Source organism: Canis lupus, chromosome 13, assembly GCF_048164855.1.
Source record: "Canis lupus baileyi chromosome 13, mCanLup2.hap1, whole genome shotgun sequence".
In the NCBI taxonomy this organism is placed as follows: domain Eukaryota; kingdom Metazoa; phylum Chordata; class Mammalia; order Carnivora; family Canidae; genus Canis; species Canis lupus.
In genome coordinates, this window is record NC_132850.1 from 3,765,927 (window position 1) to 3,787,680 (window position 21,754).

The window sequence follows — 21,754 nt, forward strand, 5'->3', positions numbered from 1 at the left end:
ATCACTAGTGAAATCATCTGGACTGGGATTTTTCTTTTTTGAATCCATGAATTAGATTTCTTTAATAGGTGTATAGTTCACTTTATTTCTCTTGAATGAGTTTTGGTAATGTGTCTTTCAAAGAATTGGTCCATTTCATATAATTTATTGCATGTTTGTGTAGAGTTCAGAGTATTTCCTTATCTTTTAATGTTTGTAGGGAGAATAGTCTTTCATTCTTTGTCAATAATTTGTCTTATTTTTTTCCTGGTCAGTCTGGCTAGACATCTATCACCTTTTTTTTTTTAATCAACTTTTGGTTTCATTTCTTTTAAATTTAAATTCTACTAGCCAACATATTATAACATCATTAGTTTCAGATGTAGAGTTAATTAATCAGTTGCATATATTTTTCTGTTTTCAATTTCATTGATTTCTGCCCTTTAATTTCTTCTGCTTGCTTTTGAGTATATTTTGCTTTTTTTCTAGGTTACTTAAATGAATCAACCCATTTTTGAGACTGTAAAACCATAATAAAAATCCTAATTAAAATAAAAACTCAGGCAAACCCATAGAAACAAATATTCTGCATAAAATATTTTATTAACAATAGGGAAGCCAATATGTCAATAAATGCTAAAAGCTATTGGCTCTCACTCAGCATTGTTTTAAAAGTAGCATGTTCAAATAAAAACTATTTAAAAAATACAAAAAACAAAGTACAGAAAACTCTCAATTTGAGTCCTGCTCCCCAGACAACCATTTCATAGTCCTTTGTTTATCCTTCCAATGTGACATTATGCAAATATAAGCAAATATATATTCTCATTCTTAATAAAATGTATTTTATATCTATACAATATTTTTTATATATTTATATATACATGCATATATACACATTGTTCTCTACCTTGCATTTATTTAATATCTTGGAGATATTTCCATTTCAATAAGAGAATTTTTTTCATTACAGCTGCACATTCTTCCACTGTAGATGTATAGTCTATTAAACCAGTCCTCTACTGATGGACATATGTGTTGTTTTCCATTTTTTACTCCCTGGAAACAATGCCAAATATTTTCAAGGCACACATGCAGGTGTATCTGTGGGACAGAAATGGGATATTTGGATCAAAAGGCAAATGTGTCTTTAGTTTTGGTAGATACTGTCAAATTCCTTTCCATAGGACTTCTATTTTGTAATCCCCACAGCAGTTTATGAGAATGCCTGCTTCTCTACAGCCTTATTAAGAATGAATTTAACTTTTCAGTTTTTTGCTCATCTGTTAAATGAGAAACGTTATCTCAGCATGGTTTTGATTTGCATTTCTCATGAGAAAAGTTTGACACCTATCCATACATTTGAGGGCCATTTATATTATCTCTGAACAGTCTCTTCACATTGTGTGTGTGTGTGTGTGTGTGTGTGTGTGTGTGTGCACGCGCATGCGCTTTGATGATTTCTAAGAGCTTTTCATAAAGAGAGGTGGATCTCTTTGTGATATGGGTGGCAAACATTTTCACCAGTTTGTAATCTTTTACCAAGTTTGTACTCTTCAGGGAACTGGTGAGGGAGAAGGTCTTCCTCTTTCCTAAGTCCTCCCTCCCTCAGGGCCTCTCTTTCCCACTCATTATTCATTCATTACTTTAATTAATCAGAGGAATTCAACAGAATATGGATGAAGGCAGTGACTGGGAAAAAAAAAAAACATTTCATGATCATATATACCTATACCCCACTGAGTTGACACTCCACAATGAACCAGTTACACTTCCTTCTGCTTCATATTGTAATATTTTACAAAGGACCTATATCATTTTGTAATTAGAAGAATCAATACTACTTTCAGTAGGGACCGGAAAGCATGAAATAGAAAATAGCATCCATTTATACTGTTAATATTAGTTTATTTTTTCAAGTTTTTTCCTCTATTTGTGTCTTTTTAAAAAATATTTTATTTATTTATTCATGAGAGACAGAGAGAGAGGCCAAGACACAGGCACAGGGAGAAGCAGGCCCCATGCAGGGAGCCCAACGTGGGACTTGATCCCAGGTCTCCAGGATTACACCCTGGGCTGAAGGTGGCGCTAAACCGCCGAGCCACCTGGGCTGCCCCTCTATTTTTGTCTTTACATCTGCTATATTGTGTGCTTTTTTCTAAGTCATTAAAAATGACCCCAAACAGTTTTCTTGCTGAATATATATAAATGCATTGATGACTTTGAAAAAAATCTTTATATAGTAATCCTTTCCTTTTTAAAAATAGTACAAATAACATGGTAATGTATACCTTTTATATATAACTCAACTGATTATGTCCTTAATATAGATTCTTAGATCTGAAATTTGAGTCACATGGTATGAACATTTTAAAGGCCCTTGATAGAGATGCCATATTGTGTTCTGGAAAGGACGCTGCCAAAGTATTCACAGGAAATTTAATTCACTAAAGTACAAAAGATATTAGAAAATAAGGAAAGGCTAAAAATAAGTTCTAAACATGTAATTCAAGAAGCTACAAAAATGACAAATCTAACAAGTACACAGATATAATAAAGAAAAATTAATAGAGGGATGCCTGGGTGGCTCAGCAGTTGAGCATCTGCCTTTGGCTCAGGGCGTGATCCCAGGCCCTGGCATTGGGCTCCCTACGTGGAGCCTGCTTCTCCCTCTGCCCGTCTCTGCCTCTCTCTCTCTGTGTGTCTCTCATGAATAAATAAATAAAATCTTTTTAAAAATTTAATAGAAAATAGCATGTAGGAGCATAATATGTTCTGATTAGAAAAAATGAATAAACCCACACCTAGATATATTTCATAAAATAGCACATTTTCCAACTTTTCAGGACTTTGCCTAACCTCTTTAAATATAGAGATAATCTGAACAATACACACTTGTCTCAAAGGGAGCAATAAAGTGGCTAATTAGACTTTAATAAGTAGCATCAGGGCAGCCCCGGTGGCTCAGCGGTTTAACACTGCCTTCAGCCTAGGGCATGATCCTGGAGACCTGGGATCGAGCCCCACGTCAGGCTCCCTGCATGGAACCTGTTTCTCCCTCTGCCTGTGTCTCTGCCTCTCTCTCTCCATGTCTCTCATGAATAAATAAATAAAATCTTAAAAAATAATAATAAATAAAAAGTAGCATCAGAGGCTCAGAAATGCTGAATAAAAATAAATGTCAATTTAGAATTCTATACTAAATTGTATATAATTCAAGAATAAGGGAGAAATAAAGAACTTACTATTCACAGACACACTTGATGAAAAATTAGAGATTATATAAGGAACTCTTTTATAAGGCTTGCTACATGACATTCACTATTTTAACCATTCTACAAATATTAATTCATCTGATCCCTGTAACAACCCTATAAAGTAGATACTGTTATCATCCCTACTTTATAGATACAGAAAGTGAGGCACAAAGAAATTCAGTAATTGGCTCAAGGCCACAGAGCTAGAGATCAACAACAGACCCACATAGGCTTTGACCACTGTACAAATTGCCTCTGTTCTGGGAAGCTGAGGAATGGAATTCACAAGGAAAAGAGGAAATACAAGAACTAGTAGTGAGAAATTGGCAAATATGCAGGTTAATTCAAACTTGCATTGTCTATTTACAACAAAATAATGACAAATCTGGGAACATGTTAAAAACATGATGAAGTTAAAATCCTATACAACCATACAACCTGGGAAAAGGAGAAGCACAGTTACTGTTCTACTCTCTATTGTTAAGGAGGGACATAATGCAGACTTTATTACAATGTTATCAATGTTAATAAATATCAAAACAAAAATATAAAATTTATTGATCCTGTAGAGGAAAATAGAGAAGAAAACATAATCCAATGGAAGGAATGAAAGAAAAAGAAAGAAAACCCCCAAAATTGCAATCCAACAAATTTTTCAAGGACTTTAGACAAGTTGATTATCCTTTCATGTAAGTTGTAGAAAGTGCTTAAAATAGCCAGGACAACTTCTATAAAGCTATCGCACTTGAAAATGTGTTATTGGCCCAGGGGTATACAAATTATCTATTGAAAAGATTATCTGTCTGAAAGCTGAGATGACAGAAACTGAAATCCCTTAATTAGTTCTAAAATATCAGCATTAAAAAATCTCAAAAATGTAATGTGTGAGGTATAAAGCAAATTGCAAAAATATTATCTATGTAAAAATTTAAGACCTCATGGACATACAGGTAACAAAAAACCCCAAAAACATACACAGAAGTAATACACAATAACTTAAGCAAAATTGTTACCTCTGAGCAGAGTAACATAGCAGAAACTTTAGTTAAATCTATTTTTTTACCAAAAAAAGACTTGATGCTAATATGTAAAAAAAAAAAAAATTTTTTTAAGATTTTATTTATTCATGAGAGACAGAGAGACAGAGAGAGAGAGAGAGACAGAGACAGGCAGAGGGATAAGCAGGCTCCATGCAGGGAGCCTGACGTGGGGCTCGATCCCAGGTCTCCAGGATCACACCCTGGGCTGAAGGCGGCGCTAAACCACTGAGCCACTCAGGCTGCCCCTAATATGTAAAAAATTTTAACATACTATTATAGTCATTATATTTTCTGAACTTTTTTTGTATGCCTGATAGATTTTATAGTTAAAATATTTAAATCGAAAAACAAAAAGGAAAAATGAAGAGGAAGAAGGAAAAACTCGTATAAAATGTGACTTGTTAGAATTTTATTAATACCTTCATTCAATGCTATTTGAGTCCTCTCATATGCCAGTTGCCATTAAAACCCTCAGGCATACTAACCGCCTATCCCAATGTGAGCCAGTGGTCTCTGGACAGCTCACTGACAGTCCTCCTAGAGCTCCAAAGCCTTTCTAATTGTAGATATCCTTCCCCTTGAAATAGCTCCTTGAGGGGCACAGAGAACATACTGGTCCTAGGTGAAGGATTCAGACAAACCGTCTCTCTTCCTTACCCATATTTAGTTATGAAACTGGGTCCTTGATGTCTTCTTAACCTCCACTGGCCCAGGTCTTCCCTTTCCCAGGCCCCCAGGCTATGATTAATTTTTGCGTCCTGAAGAGACTCAGCCTTATTACTACTGCCTTCCTATATGGTCCTTCCTCCCACTGGGGGATAATGGTCCCACCTGACTTAGGCCACCTGGGGAAATGATGGGGCATGGCGTTGCCTTCCAAGGCCCCTCACATAGCTCTTCTACCTCTGGTCCCAATGGGCCCTAATGCAGATGGGGTCCAGATATACCCACTATAGACCACTCTCTGCTCGGCTCAGAGTCCCAGGGAAAGCTCTGTACTGGAGGTCACTACACTTGCTAGAGACTTTGGGAGAAGCCTCCAAGCTTTCCACCTCCACCATCCCACAACCTCCCTCCTAAGCACTGTTCTTTTCCTTTTCCCTCTAACCATCCCCTTTCAGACTTGCTTTCCTCTCCTCTAACTCCCTTCCATAAACCCTAACCCAAGCCCTTTCTTTAGCTGTCTCTTTTACAGACATCTACCCTGAAGATGCCATACCTGGAAATCTCTACAAGCCATGGTGTAAGGCATCCGGCAGCCTAGAGACATGATGGATCATGAGATGCTCAATTAAAGTCAGGAGGCTTTCGACCTAGAAGAGCCTTTGTCAGGTAAGAGGTGTCTTTCCCAGGAGGAAGACCTTGTTTGTCACTGGTGCTGGGTAACTCATTGGTCATGTCTAACATAAGCATCTTTGAGATGGAATCAACCTTCTGTGGAGATGGTGAGTCCAGAGCCTGACACATAATTTCATTTCACAGGATATTTTCCTAATACGAGAGATACTTTTGTAAAAACACACATGTTAAAACATGTATTTTTATAATTGATAGTTCAGGGGTGAAAATTCTTATTTTGAAGGTATATATTTTTAAAGTTACTACACTGATTTAATAACTTGAATATTTATCTCAAGTCCATTAGTATATTCATCAGGTTAATAGGACTTCTCTCTTGCAGGGATTAACTAATGATGAAATATGTAATCTGACTGAAATCTTTACTATAAAATATATTTTAAAAAGGTTTCAGAGGGGGATCCCTGGGTGGCTCAGCGGTTTAGCACCTGCCTTTGGCCCGTGGCGCAATCCTGGAGTCCCGGGATCGAGTCCCACGTCAGGCTCCGGCATGGAGCCTGCTTCTCCCTCCTCCTGTGTCTCTGCCCCTCTCTTTCTCTATGTCTATCATAAATAAATAAATAAATAAATAAACAAACAAACAAACTTTAAAAAAATAAATAAAAAGGTTTCAGGGGATCCCTGGGTGGCTCAGCGGTTTGGCACCTGCCTTCAGCCCAGGGCGCGATCCTGGAGCCCCAGGATCAAGTCCCACATCAGGCTCCCGGCATGGAGCCTGCTTCTCCCTCTCCTGTGTCTCTGCCTCTCTCTATGTCTATCATAAATAAATAAATGAATCTTTAAAAAAAAAAAAGGTTTCAATGTGTGGACTTTGAAGTCTTTTACCACACATCACACTTAAAGGGGGTTTTCTCCCATATGGAGTTGCATTCAACAAATATTTAGTGAATGGCTACTTGTGCCAGGCAGTGTGCCAGGAGCTAGGGACAAAATGGAGAACAAAGTATGCATAGCTGGACTCTCATGGAGTTCACATAATTGTTAGAAAAAGACTCTCTGGTAAAGGGGGAGAGATGCACTCTGGCAGAAGTCCTGACCACATGTTCCAAATGTGTAGAGTATTCCTCTCACATGGTATCTGATGAATGTGAAGACTTGAGCTCATTTCTCACAAACACAAGATTTCTACGTTTCTGAGACCCTATGGTCTTTTGTGAACATGATGGTTCACATTGTACCTGAACCCCTTACCATGTCTATCACTTTGAATGGTTTCTCTGTGTGAATTCTTTGATAAACTTGGAGATCTACGCTCTGACTGAAGAAGCACTTACCACACATGCTTGTAGAGTTTCTCTCCTGTGTGGACTTTCAGATGAGCATTTAAGTCCCTGTTTTCAGAGTTTCACAATTAAACAGTTTCTCTTACGTGGACTCTCTGATGTGCTAGGAGATCTATGTTTTGACTGAAGCCCTTACCACACTTTTCATGCTTGTGGAGTTTCTCTCCAATGTGGACTCTCTGATGGATCTCTGATTGAAGGCCTTGCCACACTCCTCACACGTAAAAGGCTTCTCTCCTGTGTGAACTCTTCGATGAACATGAAGATTTGTGTTATAACTGAAGCCTTTGCCACATGTATCACATATGAAAGGTTTCTCCCCAGTATGAATTCTCTGATGATAGATAGCAAAGATCTGTGCTCAGACTGAAGCTCTTCCCACACTCAGCACAGTCATAAAGTTTCTTCCCTGTGTGGAAAAGGGGATGAGAACAAGAAAATGTTTGCAATGATGAAAAATATGATTATCAAAAATCTCAATCAAGGCTACAAGCAATAGGTTCAGACTAGAGAATGAGGAAAACGATAGTAGACAATTAAAAGACCAATCTGAAGAATTCTACCAGGATTCAGAGGGAAAGGATTAAAAAAGTGAAATTATGAGAAAAATATTAAGTTGCGAAGGACAGATCTAGACCTTATATATGTATGAGAGATACAGGGATGCCTACATGGCTCAGTTGGTTAAACACCTGCCTTCAGCTTGGGTCATGATCCCAAGGGATTGAGTCCCACATCAGGCTCCCTGCTCAGTAGAGAGCCTGCTTCTCTCTCCCTCCCTCTCTGTCAAATAAATAAAATCTTAAAAAGAGAGATATAAGAGGAGCAAACAGAAGAATTAATGAAAATGTACTTAATCTGAAAGAAATGGACTCTTTAGATTGAAAGTATCTCCCCAGTACCATGCAGGAGTGTTGAAAAAAAGACTAACATACACATATCTAGCTGAAATTTCTAAATTTCAAGGATCAAGAAAGCAAAAGCATATAAAACATTAAAATAAAGCAAATTACTTCCTTGAAAGGGGAATAAGATTGGCAAAAGACAATGGTACAATGTCTCCAGCATCGTGACAGAAAAAGACTCTACAGTCAAGAATTCTAAACGTCAGCTGATGATTCGCATACATAGGCAAAAGGGAGATACTCTCAAAAAAGCAAGATGACCAAATTAATCAAAATAAAAACTCATGAAAAGGGAAAACATGAAGCATGAAACATGAAAAAGTAGAAATGAATAATGAAAACATAAAAGCTTTTCCTCCTTTTCACTCAGTAAAATCTCATGAAATCATAAAGGAAAACTTCTATGAACTGAAGGATTCAGAGATGAACAGGCTCAGTGACCGGCAAATATAATTTCTGAAAAAAAAATCACATACCTAGACATATTCTGTAAAATTTCAAAATTGCAAGGAGAAACAGAAACAAGAACAAAGTTCTAAATGTTTTCAGAAGGGAAGGAAAAAACCAGGTTAAATTATAAGAGAATTACTAAATGAATGTATCAGACTAAGATCAGGTTGCCATAGATCTTCAGCATCACCTCTTTGTACAGGGCCCTTTGTGCAGGGTCTAGTTGCCCCCACTCCTCCTCAGTGAAGCCCACGGCCACATCCTTCAATGTAACAGGTTCCTAAAACACCAATGAACAGTAATTCCTCTTAAGCATCTACACCAATGTTTGTGGTACAAAGGGTAAACTTGGGAACACTGACAAAGGTAGACAGAAGAGAGGAGACTTCAGAGTTCTGCCCCAAACTCTAAGAGTCATTAAAAGACAACTTTTTAAAAGATACATATTATCTTAGGCAGAGGCTCACTGCCCTAGTAATACAAGGAGCTCTTAATACCAATTAGAAGATAAAATATCCCAGTTAAAAATGGACAAGTGAGGAGTACCTGGGTGACTCAGTCAGTTGGGCATCAGACCCTTGATATAGGCCCAGGTCATGATCTCAGGGTCAGGGTCAGGGGATTGAGCCCTGTGTCAGGCTCTGCACTCAGTGCTGAGTCTGGTTGAGATTCTCCCTCCCTCTGCCCCTCCCCTTGCTATAAGTAAGCAAGTAAATAAAATCTTTTTAATAGTGGACCAGTGAAAAATGATTTGAATGAGTAATTCCTGGAAGAAAAATAAATGCCTCACAAATTATCAAAGAAATGGACATTCGGATAACAAGATACAATTTTCCCCATCCATTGTGTAAAGATTAAGACTTGTAATACCTATTATTAGTGAGAGTGTGAGGAAACAGGACCCTCCTATACTGATGGAAAGAGTATAAATTGGTAAAAACTTCTTTGAAGAACAATTTGGCAGTATTTTATCAAACATCCTTTGATCTAACACTCTTAATTCTAGAAATTCATCCTCATTAACCTATGCTTGAGTTCTTGGTATTATTTGGCCCTGCTGATGACATAGTTTCCCTCAAAACTCTCTCCTCCTAGAGTGGGGATATCATAGTAACCTGGGTTTTTTCCTACCTCTCTGATCACTCTCAAGCTCTTTCTCTACTCATCAATGTTGGGGTTCTCTGGGTTGGATCCCAGACTCTCTTGTTACTCTACATGATCTCATCGATGCTGATAGCTTCCAATGCCATTCAAATGCTGGCAACTCTTAATGAGCTTTGGCAGCCAAGACCTCTAGCCAGACCTAGAGTTCCAGACCCCATTATCTACTGGATGAATATCCAGTACGAAATAACTGACGAATATTTTCCAAATGAAATAAAAATCCACTTGGACATCCCTAAGCCATCTAAATCAACCTGCTCAATTCTGACTTTATCTCACTTCAAAAGCTGCTTCTCTCCCAATGTTCCCTAACTCAGGAAACCACACCTCCAATCACTTGGATGTTCGAGTCAACAAAATAGGCATCATCACCTACTTCCTCCATGTCATCTCTCACTCCTGCTCCATCACTAAATCTTCCTAAGGATCTCTCTTGTCTCTGTCACCACTTTTCTGAGCTACCATCCCACCTCTACCTCCTCATCAGTCTATACCATCTTGCATTCCTTCAACATAACTTCTACTCAGGCCCCTCTTTTTGTGACTTGTCCTTAAATATCCGTGTTCCTCAGTCTTCTCTAGTTACCTTCTTTTTCTTCCCCTTTCACATATCAGATTATCTCCATCAATCCCATGACTTTAATGACCAAATACATGGTGACAACTCATAAATTTGTTAACCTGGATCTGTCTCAGACTTTGATATCTAACTTCCTTCTAGACTTCTTTAATTGGATGTCCCACAGGCACTTCAATGTGTCTTCTAACTCCCCCTCCACAAACACATATGTATACATCTCTATCGCCTTTGTTACTTATCTCAGTAAAGAGTATCACCATCACCTAGCTGCCTCAAACTTGTGTTTCAGTCTTAACTACTCCCCTTTCCTTCAATCCCCACAACTATACACAGACCCACAGTGTTATATGTGTTTTAGATACATACTTGCAGATGTTCATATTCTGCAAATACTCATTTACACAGCCAGGTTCCATTTCATTTCAAAGTTATAATTCAACATTAAGTTCACTGATGTTGAATTAGGCTCACAGATACTTTTATTATTAAACAACTCTAAGGGTTCCTTGATCTATCACTCTTTTGGCAACCCAGCAACTTTAGACCCTCTATGTCTAGGGAATTCTTCACATTATGAATTTGTGAGTCCTCAAGACAAAAGCCAGAAACTCACTTGCCAGAGTCCCCTGTAGCTTGGTTAGCCAGCCAGATGTACTTGCACAAGTCTTTAATTCAGAAGTGAAGAGTTGGAAATGGCAGCAGAGGCATCCAGTTTTAGAAGCACTAGAAACAAATGTTCTAGGGATGGTGTCTTCAGCCCTGGGTCAGCAGTGCAAATTGAGTGCCTGCACAGCAGCAGTGGTTTCTCCACTGCGATGGTCCAGCTGTGTGATCTGGGCAATGTTCCAAGTTGTGTAGCTTCCAGGCCTGTCTTTCTGGCCTCTGAGGAGATTCTGTGAGCTACCAAACATCCTTCAATAAGTTCCTTTTAGCTAAAGAGGATTTTGGTTTTGCGAACAACTGGCATTAGAAATCTTACATAATCATAATAAATGAAAGAGAAATATCTATGTGATCATCTCACAGGATGGCAAAACATTTAATAGAATAAACTGTGTCAACTAGTTAACTATACTTCAATTTAAAAAAAGAAATGTCTAATTTTAAAACCCTTTTAAAGGACAGTGGCCTAAAGTACTTGGGATACAACAGTGAAATAAACAGAAAATATAAATTGAGAATAACATATCAATATGCAATGATTTTTTAAAAACAATAATCATTTATTTACTTAGGAGTTCAGAACCCTTCTAATCACATTAACAACCTTTGGACCCCCATTTTCACAAAATGTAAAGTTTTCATTTGATTAGGAAGCTATCAATCCTGTTTTCAAGCAAACTTGTAGATTCTTGAACTATCTTACAGACTAACTACCAAGTGTAAACATAGCTATATTCATACCCAAATAGAGTGGCTAGGTCTTTTTTTTTTTTTTTTTTTTTTTTTTTTAAGTAGGCTCTGTGCCCAGCATGGAGCCCAATGCCAGGCTTGAACTCAGGACTCTGAGATCAAGACCAGCTGTGATCAAGAGTTGGATGCTTAACTGACTGAGACAGCCAGGTGCTACAAGATTTTTTTATTTGAGGGAGACAGAGAGCATATGAGAGTAAGCAAACATGAGTGGGGGGTGAGGGGAGTGGGCAGGGCAGAGGGACAAGCAGAAGCAGGCTCCCCACTGAGCCAGGAGCCGGAGGCAGGGCTCCATCTCAGGACACCAGGATCATGACCTGAGCTAAACGCAGTCGCTTAACTGAGTCACTTGACTGAGCCACCCAGGTGCCCCATGAGTGACTAGGTCCTAAAATGCACTTGGTAAGAACTAGTAGTTTGGGCAATAAGGCAAGCACATGTGCTATGAACCGAGAATCATTTTATGGGATTACTGAAAAGCTAGTGGTTTTCTTCTCAATTATTGCACTATAAAACATTAATATGAACAGGGATGTGATAGGTCTTTTAGTGTAGCTATCTATATTTATTATGATTCTAAGAAAGAATAAGTTGTACTGTGGGAAGACTAGGAATGAAATTCAGTGTCTTTTGTAAAGCCTTAAAATAATTCACTAATGATATTTCAGTCTTGAAATTCAAGCATCAACATCAATACTTATTGTATAACAACTGTAACTCTTATTTTCTAGGAATATGTGACTTAAGACTTAAAATTAATCAAAGGAAACTTTGTTTAGAGTGGAGTCAGGAGGCTGGCAGGGGGAGCTCTCACACCTACCACTGGGTCAACTGCAGACCCAACAGGAAGAGAAGCACCTGTACCTTGCAAGTCCACACTACTCTAGCTACTACTTTATTATCCCAGTAGGAGCAAGAAAGGTTTCCTCCTGCCCTGACAATAGCCCAGCCAATGAGAGACTGTCACAACTCAACCAATGAAAAGGCACTACACTGTGAACTCCCAGTTTACTCCAATGGATCTTTTGTTTATAAGAGCCTTCCCAACTTTTCCCATCCTTTTCCTTTATAAAAGAGCATTCCTCTCCTGTGTTCTCCACACTTGCCTATGACTTTGCCTTAGTTTGCTTGTCCCTAGTTGCAATTCTGTGCTGTTGCCATTTTTGATAGCAAAATAAGTGGCAGTTTTAAGGTTAACAAAGACACACTTAAGACAAATGTTCTGGATATCTAGACCCTATCTTTTTATAAAGATTTTTTATTTATTTATGAGAGAGAAAGACAGACACACAGGCAGAGGGAGAAGCAGGCTCCATGCTGGGAGCCTGACACAGGACTCCATCCTGGGCCTCCAAGATCACGCCCTGCGCTGAATGTGGTGCTAAACTGCTGAGCCACCTGGGCTGCCCTCTAGACCCTATTTTAATTCTGTTTCTCAATCATCACAAACTTATTTCCTATATAAAGCATTTGTTATAATGCAGTGAATTAATGCAAAATTCTGAATCCAGAGATAACAGCAACTTCAGAAACAAAGCTGATCAAAATAAATTCTCAATAATTAGACATGTTCATATTGTAGCACTCATTTTCAATTCTTAATTATGAGAAGCTTTTGGGAAATGGCTGTAAAAATGAAAATACTCAAGTTGGTCTTGAATATAGAAATATTGCTAATATTTTGACTTGGTCTTGAATATTGGGAAATTGACAATATTTGTTAAAGAGTTTGTTTTGGGATCCCTGGGTGGCTCAGCGGTTTAGTGCCCTGCCTTTGGCCCAGGGCGTGATCCTGGAGTACTGGGATCGAGTCCCACGTTTGGCTCCCTGCATGGAGCCTGCTTCTCCCTCTGCCTGTGTCTCTGCCCCCCTCTCTCTCTCTGTGTCTCTCATGAATAAATAAATAAATAAAATCTTTTTTAAAAAAAGTTTTACAAATTTACAAGTTTACAAAAATAGGGATCCCTGGGTGGCGCAGCGGTTTAGCACCTGCCTTTGGCCCAGGGCGCGATCCTGGAGACCCAGGATCGAATCCCACATCGGGCTCCCGGTGCATGGAGCTTACTTCTCCCTCTGCCTATGTCTCTGCCTCTCTCTCTCTCTCTCTCTGTGTGACTATCATAAATAAATAAATAAATAAATTTTAAAAAAATTAAAAAAAATAAAATTGGATTTGTTCTTAGTCAATAATGAATAATCACATCAGTTACATTGTTATTTTCTAAAATTTATTCCTAAATATAATAGAGGTGTGTTATTATAAATGCCTAAAACCGCAGTGTTAATGCCCAACCCTAGGTTTTATTTCAGCTATTAAAGAAAAAGCAACATCAAGTCTATATATGGCTGGACCACTAGAGATTATGTGGAAAAATTACTGGCAATGTTAAAATGTCTCGTATTTATAATGATCCTACACAGTGAGTAGTACAGGCATACATAAATTAGCTGCTGATATAAATATATATACTAAGCCTCTGACCTAATTGGGCATTTGTAAAGAATATAACCTCTGAAAAAAAAAAAAAAAAAGAATATAACCTCTGTTTTTCCTCCCTCTTCTTTTTTAAGTAGGCTCCAGGCCCAGCATGGAGCCCAGTGTGGGGCTTGAACTCACGGCCCTGGATCAAGACCTGGGCTGAGATCAAGAGTCAGACATTTAACCAACTGAACCACCCCAGCATCCCATGATTCTTCTTCCTATTCCTTGCATCTAGAATGCCTGTGGAATATCATTGTACTACCACTTGGCTGGCGATATTTTTTAATGCTACATATTCTATAGATAGATAGATAGATAGATAGATAGATAGATAGATAGATAGATAGATAGATGATAGATAGATAGATATTCTATATATATAGATATATATATAAAATTAAAAACCCTGATCTAGCCCACTAGTTTGATGGAGTGCTCACTTATATTTCTAGCATAAACACTTTAAATTATTAAATTCCCCTCAAAAGGGAATCATATTTCATTTGCTACTTTTTTCCTGACAACAGAAGTGCTATAGAAAATAAGAAAAAACTACAGAAAAAATATAAGAGATATAATCGCATTGCCTTCAAAATAACTGCTATTTATATTTTGGCATACATATGTGGATTTTTTTTAAGCTGGGAATATTCTTTACAACTTAAAAATATTTTTCAATTACAGTATCATGAACATTTTCCCTTGTTAGTAAATATTCTTCTACACCTTGTTAAAAGTTGGACTGGTCCAACTTATGGTTACATTATAATTTATTTAACAATCTCCCCGGAACGCCTGGGTGGCTCAGCAGTTGAGCATCTGCCTTTGGCTCAGGGCATGATCTCAGGATCCTGGGATGGAGTCCCCTCAGGGAGCCTGCTTCTCCCTCTGCGTTTGTCTCTGCCCCTCTCTCTGTGTCTCTCATGAATAAAATAAAATCTTTAAAAAAAAACCCAATATCCCTATATTGAACATTTCTTTTTTTTTTTTTTTTAAGATTTCTTTATTCATGACAGAGAGAAAGGCAGAGACACAGGCAGAGGAGAAGCAGGCTCCCTGCAGGGAGCCTGATGTGGGACTCGATCCTGGGACTCCAGGATCACGCCCTGGGCCGAAGGCGGCGCTAAACCGCTGGGCCACCGGAGCTGCCCTATATTAAACATCTAAATTGCTTCCCAGTTTTCATTACTATATCAAGACTGCAAGTTATATCATTGTATTTAAATTTAATGCACTTACAACTTTTCTCTTTGGGTCAATTCCTAGAAGTAGAATTGCTAGGTCAAATATACAGGCACTTTTTTTTTTTTTTTTAACTTTTTTGTGTTTATTTTTTTATTGGAGTTCGACTTGCCAATATATAGTATGACACCCAGTGCTCATCCCATCAAGTGCCCCCTCAGTGCCCATCACCCAGTCACCCCAAGCCCCCGCCTACCTCCCTTTCCACCACCCCTTGTTCGTTTCCCAGAGTTAGGAGTCTCTCATGTTCTATCACCCTCTCTGATATTTCCCACTCATTTTCTCTTTCCCTTTTAATCCCTTTCACTATTTTTTAAATTCCCTGAATGAATGAAACCATATAATGCTTGTCCTTCTCTGATTGACTTACTTCACTCAGCCTAATACCCTCCAGTTCCATCCACGTTGAAGCAAATGGTGGGTATTTGTCGTTTCAAATGGCTGAGTAATATTCCATTGTATACACAGACCACATCTTCTTTATCCATTTATCTTTCGATGGACACCAAGGCTCTTTCCATAGTTTGGCTATTGTGGACATTGCTGCTATAAACACTGGGGTGCAGGTGTCTCAGTCTCTCACTGCATCTGTATCTTTAGGGTAAATCCCCAGCAGTGCAATTGCTGGGTCATAGGGTAGGTCTATTTTTAACTATTTGAGGAACCTCCACACAGTTTTCCAGAGTGGCTGCACCAGTTCACATTCCCACCAACAGTGCAAGAGGGTTCCCCTTTCTCCGCATCCTCTCCAACATTTGTTGTTTCCTGTCTTGTTAATTTTTCCCATTCTCACTGGTGCGAGGTGGTATCTCATTGTGGTTTTGATTTGTGTTTCCCTGATGGCAAGCGATGCAGAGCATTTTCTCATGTGCATGTTGGCCATGTCTATGTCTTCCTCCGTGAAATTTCTGTTCGTGTCTTTTGCCTATTTCATGACTGGATTGCTTGTTTCTTTGCGGTTGAATTTAATAAGTTGTTTATAGATCTTGGATACTAGCCCTTTATCTGATATGTCACTTGCAAATATCTTCTCCCATTCTGTAGGTTGTCTTTTAGTTTTGTTGACTGTTTCTTTTTTTTTTTAAAGATTTTATTTATTTATGCATGAGAGACACACACACAGAGATTGAGAGAGAGAGAGAGAGAGAGAGAGAGGCAGAGACACAGGCAGAGGGAAAAGCAGGCTCCATGCAGGGAGCCTGACGTGGGACTCGATCCCGGGTCTCCAGGATCAGGCCCTGGACTGAAGGCGGCGCTAAACCACTGAGCCACCCTGGCTGCCCTTGGTGACTGTTCATTTGTAGTGCAGAAGCTTTTTATCTTGATTAAGTCCCAATAGTTCATTTTTGCTTTTGTTTCCCTTCATAGATGTATCTTGCAAGAAGTTGCTGCGGCCAAGTTCAAAAAGGGTTTTGCCTGTGTTCTCCTCTAGGATTTTGATGGATTCTTGTCTCTCATTTAGATCTTTCATCCATTTTGAATTTATCTTTGTGTATGGTGTAAGAGAATGGTCTAGTTTCATTCTTCTGCACGTGACTGTCCAATTTTCCCAGCACCATTTATTGAAGAGACTGTCCTTTTTCCAGTGGCTATTCTTTCAGATACAGGCACTTTAAAAGACTTCTGGCACATATTTTCAAATTTCCAAAAGCCCTCTGAAATGTTTGTGGCAAAATGACTTTTTTTTTTTTAGAAACAAATTCTTTTTTTTTTTTTTAATTTTTTTTTTTTATTTATTTATGATAGTCACAGAGAGAGAGAGAGAGAGGCAGAGACATAGGCAGAGGGAGAAGCAGGCTCCATGCACTGGGAGCCCGATGTGGGATTCGATCCCGGGTCTCCAGGATCGCGCCCTGGGCCAAAGGCAGGCGCCAAACCACTGCGCCACCCAGGGATCCCCAAAATGACTTTTTTCCCTAAGATTCTACTTATTTATTCCTAAGAGACAGAGGGAGAAAAAGGCAAAGACATAGGCAGAGGGAGAAGTAGGCTCCCAATTCAGAGCCCGATGCAACACTTGATCCCTGGACCCTGGGATCATGCCCTGAGCTAAAAAAGCAGATGCTCAACCACTGAGCTACCCAGGTGTCTCCAAAATAACATTTATTTTAAAAATATTTGAGAGTCTGTTTTACCAGAAAGTGTTTTTAAAAAACACTTATCTGCCACTTGACAGGTGGCAAAAATGCCATTTCATTACATTATAATTAACATTTCCTGGATTACTAGTAAAGTTGAAAAATACTAAACCAGGGACACCCAGATGGCTCAGCAGTTGAGCGTCTGACTTTAGCTCAGAGTGTGATCCCAGAGTCCCGAGATGGGAGTCCCACATTAGGCTTCCTGCATAGAGCCTGCTTCTCTCTCTGCCTATGTCTCTGCCTCTGTGTCTCTCATGAATAAATAAATAAATAAAATCTTTTTAAAAAAGAAAAAGAAAAATGCTAACCCAGATGTAAAGATATTTGTAAGTTTTACAGGTCAATAACATTATTTTACAAAAACAAGGAATTTCACCTAACTAGAAACAATGAAAAAGGACTGTTCTTTCCCCCACAATTGAAAAATAAAACCACAGAGTGAGCTGAGATCAGAGTGGCAGGCAGTTGGCCATAAGTTTGCCCCACAGAGAGATGCCAACAGCAGCACTGCTATGTGACACAGAACCTGGTGACAGCTGCAGGGTGGGGAGGTTAGAGTGACTCTAAGGAATTGGAATGATCTAGCAGTATCCTCTAAGCTACTGGCAGAAACAGAAGCAAATGTCCTGTGGAGGAAAATTTCCCATAGGACTCATATATATTAAGATCAAACAGTGAGCTAACAAAGTCATCAAAGGTGAGAGTCAGCAGAAAACAAATTTAGACTACCAACAACTATAGATATTTAAACTACTAGATACAGAACCAGAGCAGCAATACACAAATTATTTGGAAAAAAGACGTCATTATAAGATAACCAAGCAAAGAAATTATCTGGAAATAACATACAGTTGTGGGAAAATAACAAATTGAACATCTAAATAGGCATTAAAAAGGAACTTCTGGGGCAGCCCCGGTGGCGCAGTGGTTTAGTGCCGCCTGCAGCCTGGGGTGTGATCCTGGAGACCCGGGATCGAGTCCCACATCGGGCTTCCTGCATGGGGCCTGCTTCTCCCTCTGCCTGTGTCTCTGCCTCTCTCTCGCTCTCTCTGAATGAATAAATAAATTAAATCTTAAAAAAAAAAAAGGAACTTCTGAAGAATGCACTTGAGGAAAACGAAAAGTGACCCCAAAGGCTGAGAAGAAGGAATGGGACATAAATAAGTGATAAATAGGTGTGTAAATGCAAACAAATACTGTCTGTATAATAATTCTAATAATACCTAATTTATTAAAAGAACAGAATTAAAACGCAGAAAATAACAGTTTATAAGTGAGGATGCAATCACTAATAAAGAGTTTTAAAGTCTTTGCAATATTCTTAAAGTCGTTTAAACTTAGATTTGCAAATATATGGTAAAATTTCAAGGACAGCCACCTAAAGAGTAGATATAGGTTATAAATTTAAAACAAGTAGAGAGGGGGGGAAAAGCCCTAGCCCTTAAAAAACAGTATACAAAAAACAAAAGGTAAGAATTGAGAGAAAAAAACAAAAAAAGAAACAAAATTAAAAGTATAAGTATAGGGGCACCTGGGTGGGTCAGTCAGTTGTGTCAGATTCTAGATCAGCTTGGATCTTGATCTCAAGGTTGTGAGTTCAAGCCCCACAATGGGCTCCACAATGGATATGGAGCCCATTTTTTTTTTTAAGGAAAAAGATAAACAGATCAAATACACCAGTAACTACACTAAATGCAAATAAACTAAACCCACCAGTTAAAAAGGCAGAGATGATCAAATTGAGGGGGGAATTCAGCTTTAAATTGTTAGTAAGGGATAAGCCTAAAGCATAAGGCCATGAAAAAGTTAAAAGTATGGGAAAAGATAAACCAAGCAAATAATAAGGAAAATAAAGCTGGACTAGCTATCTTAATATTAAACAAAGTAGATTTCTAGATGAAAAGCATCACTAGTGAAATAAAAGGTCACTACAGAGATAAAAATTTCAATTCACCATGAAGCTATAACTCTAAACTTGTATATACCTCTTAAAACATCCATGACTTACATCTTTTTAAAAATCTTAGTCTTGTAGAGAGAATCTGACATATCCACTACTCAAAGAAATTTCACACATTTTTCTTTCTCAATTACTGAAGGGTCAAGCAAACAAAAATAAATGGACACCCACAGATGTTGGCAGCAACCATTAGAGAATACATATTCTACTCAAGCACACATGAAACTTGTAAATATTGATCACCTACTAGGCCATAAAACAATTAACAACAAAAAAAGTAAAGACTCGAAAGAAGTATGGAAGTTCATATACTCAAATCTTCTCTTTAAGAAACAAAAGCTCACCTCCTATAGGAAGTCTTTCCCAATCACTTCTCCAGCACTGATATACTACCGACTTCCATCCTCAGACTGACACTTAAATATGGCTTCTTTCATTTTTACTTAATGTATACACGAGTAGTAATCACTATTTGACACACGTGTATATTCATCTCCCCCAAAGAAACCACAAATTTCGAAGAACTGTATCTAAGTCAATTTGTCTTTCTCTTCAGGGATCCCTGGGTGGCGCAGCGGTTTAGCGCCTGCCTTTGGCCCAGGGCGCGATCCTGGAGACCCGGAGACCCGGGATCGAATCCTACGTCGGGGTCTCGGTGCATGGAGCCTGCTTCTCCCTCTGCCTCTCTCTCTCTCTCTCTCTCTCTCTCTCTCTCTCTCTCTGTGTGTGTGACTATCATAAATAAAAATTAAAAAAAAAAAAAAGAGCGGTCGTAACTCAGTGGATAAATGAAGGAGCAACATCTCAGGTAGAGAAGATAACAAACTTAAAAGGAGAGCATCAGGGGATCCCTGGGCGCCGCAGCGGTTTGGCGCCTGCCTTTGGCCCAGGGCGCGATCCTGGAGACCCGGGATCGAATCCCACGTCGGGCTCCCGGTGCATGGAGCCTGCTTCTCCCTCTGCCTGTGTCTCTGCCTCTCTCTCTCTCTCTCTGTGACTATCATAAATAAATAAAAATTAAAAAACAAAATTAAAAAAAAAAAAGGAGAGCATCAGGCCCGAGGGTAGCATTCTCTTTGGAGTCCCTCATTTCACAGAATAGGACAATTTATGCCCAGGCCACGGAGGAGAAGACTAGTCCACTGACAACAGGAGAAGCAAGGGACCTGGAGACGAATCCTGACTTCCCCACTTAACAGCTTGGTGAACATGACCAGTCTCTAACCCCCCACTGAGGCAGTTGCTATATCTCTAAAATGGGAATAATATCCACCTCTCACACTTATCGTGAGAATGAAAAGTCGATGTTGAATGTATCTAGCATGCAGCAAGTGCTCCATGAATGTTTCCTTCTCCTTTTCTAGGGAAGAAAGAGGAACTTAAAGTTTTTCCTCAAGAGTCCGGACTGGTCCGGACTGCATCTTACCTGGGAATTGGTCACCTCTTCTTCCTCCTGGGCGAGGTCAGAGTTAAGGAGGCAGAGCTGGAGGAGAAAGGAGCCATGAGACACCAAGCCTTCCTGGTAACTCCCAGGGACTGTGGCCATTGTTTCTGCCTTGTCTGAACCGTTCCCTCACCCCCCTGCCCGAGGATGCCTTCTTTTCTCCACACTGCATCTTGTTCACCATCTCACTGAAGCGGTCTTTCCTCTGTTCTGAGTCAAGACTTCCACTGCGTCTCCCTGTTCTCCGAAAGTGGTCCCCTGACCCAAGCCTTGCTAAGTAACCTCCGCAACCCCAGCGGCTCCACCCCAGTGCTGGCTCCGTTTTGGCAGGCCTCAGGTCACAGGTGTGTCCCCTCAAGATGGGTTCCAGCTGCCCGTGGAGCTGCAGCCCCCATTCATCAAGAGCATGGCTTGTTCTCAGCTGGCATCTTTCTCCCGGGCTCCAAATCTCTCTTCCTGCCTCCTCCCCGCCAGCCAGCCGGGCGCAAAGGTCCGCTAAGCACCTGTCAGGATACATACCTGCAGCAACGCGGGCTAGGGACCTCTGGACACAGGAGCGGCCCGGCAGGCACTCGAGAGAGAAACCCGAGTCCCCGGGAGCACGGGAGCACACTGCTCCGAGGCGAGACTCGAGATCGCGACCCGGACCTGGGTCGGGGGGATGGGGGCGGGGCTCGGAGCCGGACGGAGCAGCCGGCCGCAGGGAGTCCGGGGGAGAAGGGACCCGGGAGCCACTCGGGGGCAGACGCCACTAAGCCCCGTGGGAGGTGAGCAGAGCTGAAACGGGCGCCTTAGGGAACCTGAAGGTTCCCACCCGCCACACCTACGGGTGGCATCACTCCCGGGGCCCCCGGTGTGGGGGCTCAGGTCCCTCCATCGCACCCGCACTCTGGCGTTCTGATCCGCGTCGTTCCGCTGACCCAGAGGCCCCTGTGAGCCCCAGTCTCTCCGCAAGCAGCTGGGGGCGCTGCGAGGAGTCGCGGGGACTCCCCCCGCCCGCCGCCCCTCAGCACTGCACAGCTGCGCGAGGAGAGCCCTCGGCACCTCCCACAAGC

General features: G+C 40.1%; 1 long non-coding RNA gene across 4 annotated transcripts; it reads right to left on the reverse strand.

The window, feature by feature from the left end:
- Nucleotides 1-561: 561 nt before the first annotated feature.
- On the reverse strand, nt 562-21,754 carry LOC140602359 (uncharacterized). Of its 4 annotated transcripts, XR_012005304.1 has the most exons (6): nt 21,219-21,754; nt 20,682-20,738; nt 10,631-10,917; nt 8,464-8,553; nt 6,910-7,327; nt 562-1,083 (listed from the first exon to the last, which is right to left on the reverse strand). It is a non-coding gene; the product is annotated as an uncharacterized lncRNA (long non-coding RNA). The 4 variants fall into 4 exon arrangements; XR_012005307.1 differs by lacking the exon at nt 10,631-10,917; XR_012005306.1 differs by lacking the exon at nt 8,464-8,553.